The sequence below is a fragment of the Cryptomeria japonica genome, unplaced genomic scaffold (genome assembly GCF_030272615.1).
Source record: "Cryptomeria japonica unplaced genomic scaffold, Sugi_1.0 HiC_scaffold_156, whole genome shotgun sequence".
NCBI lineage: Eukaryota > Viridiplantae > Streptophyta > Pinopsida > Cupressales > Cupressaceae > Cryptomeria > Cryptomeria japonica.
Window position 1 is genome coordinate 279,096 of NW_026728978.1, and position 3,105 is coordinate 282,200.

The following is a 3,105-nucleotide window of genomic DNA, read 5'->3' on the forward strand; positions in this document are numbered from 1 at the left end:
CTGCCCACCTTGGTGTGCTCCGAGGTGCCCACCACGGTGCGCAACGCCGGTGCGAACCCGGGAGCGCCCCGATGTGTGCTCCAAGGTGCGGCGTGCACGAAGTCGGACCCCGGTTTGCCCCGGGTGCGCACCTCGCGTGCACCTTGGTGCGCACACCTTGGCTGGGTTGCGCGGCCTGGTGGGCACCATGGTGCGCACCAAGGAGCGCTCCGAAGTGTGCTCCAAGGTGCGGCGTGCACGAAGTCGGAGCCCGGTTTGCCCCGGGTACGCACCTCGCGTGCACCTTCGCCGGGGTGGGCACCTCGGCTGGGTTGCGCGCCCTGGTGCGCACCAAGGAGCGCTCCGAAGTGTGCTCCAAGGTGCGGCGTGCACGAAGTCGGAGCCCGGTTTGCCCCGGGTGCGCACCTTCGCCGCGGTGCGCACCATGGCGTGCACGAAGTCGGAGCCCGGTTTGCCCCGGGTGCGCACCTCGCGTGCACCTTCGGCGGGGTTGCGCGCCCTGGTGGGCACCATGGTGCGCACCAAGGAGCGCTCCGAAGTGTGCTCCAAGGTGCGGCGTGCACGAAGTCGGAGCCCGGTTTGCCCCGGGTGCGCACCTCGCGTGCACCTTCGGCGGGGTTGCGCGCCCTGGTGGGCACCATGGTGCGCACCAAGGAGCGCTCCGAAGTGTGCTCCAAGGTGCGGCGTGCACGAAGTCGGAGCCCGGTTTGCCCCGGGTGCGCACCTCGCGTGCACCTTCGCCGCGGTGGGCACCATGGCGTGCACGAAGTCGGAGCCCGGTTTGCCCCGGGTGCGCACCTCGCGTGCACCTTCGCCGGGGTGGGCACCTCGGCTGGGTTGCGCGCCCTGGTGCGCACCAAGGAGCGCTCCGAAGTGTGCTCCAAGGTGCGGCGTGCACGAAGTCGGAGCCCGGTTTGCCCCGGGTGCGCACCTCGCGTGCACCTTCGCCAGGGTGGGCACCTCGGTGCGCACACCTTCTCAATGTTTTCTTGCCTTTTCTGGAAATTGGTGAAGGCAGCGCATCAAAGGTGCGCACCTCGGTGTGCTCCGAGGTGCGAACCCGAGAGCGCTCCGAGGTGCCCACGAAGTCGAAAGTCGGGTTAATTGCATTGTTTTCCCCGGGTGCGCTCCGAGGTGCGCAACATCGGCGCGCACCAAGGAGGGCTCCGAAGTGTGCTCCAAGGTGCGCACGATGGCGTGCACCTCTGGTGCGCACGATTCGGAGCTCGGTTTGACCGGGGTGCGCACACCTTGGCTGGGTTGCGCACCTTTTGTGCGCTCCAAGGTGCGCACGAAGTCGGAGCTCGGTTTGCCCCGGGTGCGCACCTTCGCCAGGGTGCGCACCTTGATGCGCACGCCTTGGCTGGGCTGCGCACCTTGGTGGGCGCCATGGTGCGCACCTTTCGTGCGCTTCAAGGTGCGCACGAAGTCGGAGCTCGGTTTGCCCCGGGTGCGCACCTTGGTGGGCGCCATGGTGCACTCCGAGGTGCCCAAGATTGGTGCGCACCAAGGAGCGCTCCGAAGTGCGCTCCAAGGTGCGCGCGAAGTCGAAAGTTGGGTTAATTGTCCGGTTTGCCTCGGGTGCGCACCTTGCGTGCACCTTCGCCAGGGTGGGCGCCTTGGTGCGCACACCTTGGCTGGGCTGCGCACACCTTGGCACCCGCGTTTCCTTCATTTTAAATTTTTTTTTTTTACAATCTCTCAAGTGGGAAATTCTATAATCTCAACTTTTTTTGCCTTTTCAGGAAACTTTTGAATGGAGCGCATCATTGGTGCGCTCCGAAGTGTGCTCCAAAGCTCTCTCCAGCTGCGTGCACCTGCCCCGGCCGCGCACCCGGCCCCGCCCAGCTTCGCTCACCTGTCCCGGGCGTCTGGTGCGGAACCTTAGAGTAAGAAACATCACCGTGCACCTTGGCCAACGTGCGCGACTCGACCGAGCGCGCACTGGCCGAGGTGCACACCGATTTCACCTGGGTGCGCGCGCAGCACCTCGGGCGCACCGGGGTGCGCGCACAACGCCCGGGTTGCACCGTGGCCTGTGTGCTCGGGGCGCCTCGGGTGCGCGCTCGGTGTCGCCCCCGCGCGCGCGGTAGTGCGGGCAGCGCACCCCGGCCCGGCCCGGCCCCGACGAGAACGCAAACGGGCAAAAGGTTTATTCAAATAGCATTGCGACGCCCGGCGAAAAACTAAAAAAGGGTGCAACACCGGGACTTCCCGGGAGGTCACCCATCCCAGTACTACTCCGGCCCAAGCGCGCTTAACTGCGGAGTTCTGATGGGATCCGGTGCACTAACGCTGGTATGATCGCACCCGTTATGAGCTTGTCGCAGTGTGTACTTAGCAAACCGCGACCCACGTGCGAATCCACCCCGGCCACCCACCCCCGTCGAGGTGCACACCCTCCCTCGCGAAGTGCGCCCCGTTCGCCAAGTGTGAGCCCTGCCCGGGTGCGCGCACCTTGCTAGGGCGTCGGGTGTGCACCCGGCCCGGCCTACGTGCGTGCACCTGGAGGGGGCGTCGTGTGCGTGCAGTGTCCCGTCTGCAACGCGGTGCCCACACACCACCTCGGGCGCAACGACCTGCGCTCACATGTGGGCCGAGTGCACCTTGGTGCATGTTCGGGGCGCCTCGGGTGCACGCTCGATCTTGCCCCGGTGCACCAAGGCGCTCGGTTTGCCCCGGGTGCGCACTTGGTGCAAGGTGGGCACCCAAAATAGGGATCAAGCACCAAAACACAAGTTTCGGGATGCAAAATGGGACCCAAGGACCACAAATGCGTTCCAAGACCCATGATGGGTCCACGAGAACAAAAATGTGTTCCGAGACTTAATAAACAAATATTGGGTTTTAGGAGAAGAAACATGCTCTGATGCCCAAAACGAGAATCGACCCCGAAAAGGCCACAGGCCAAAAGTGGGATGCGAGACAAAAAAAAATGGGACCCGAGGACCAAAATTGGGTTCCCAGGTCGAAGACAGGGCAACCGGACAAGAAACGACCTCTAAGGCTCGAAATGAGTCCCGACGACTAAAACTTGACAAGAAGCACCCATCAGGCACCCAACTCGACACCCATGGGATGCCGACCCACCCGGGCTTCCACCTA

General features: G+C 64.5%; 1 non-coding gene across 1 annotated transcript; it reads right to left on the reverse strand.

Moving 5' to 3' along the window:
* Nucleotides 1-2,193: 2,193 nt before the first annotated feature.
* Nucleotides 2,194-2,312, reverse strand: LOC131866886 (5S ribosomal RNA). The gene has a single exon (XR_009365485.1). It is a non-coding gene; the product is annotated as a 5S ribosomal RNA (ribosomal RNA).
* Between the last annotated feature and the right edge of the window lie 793 nt (nt 2,313-3,105).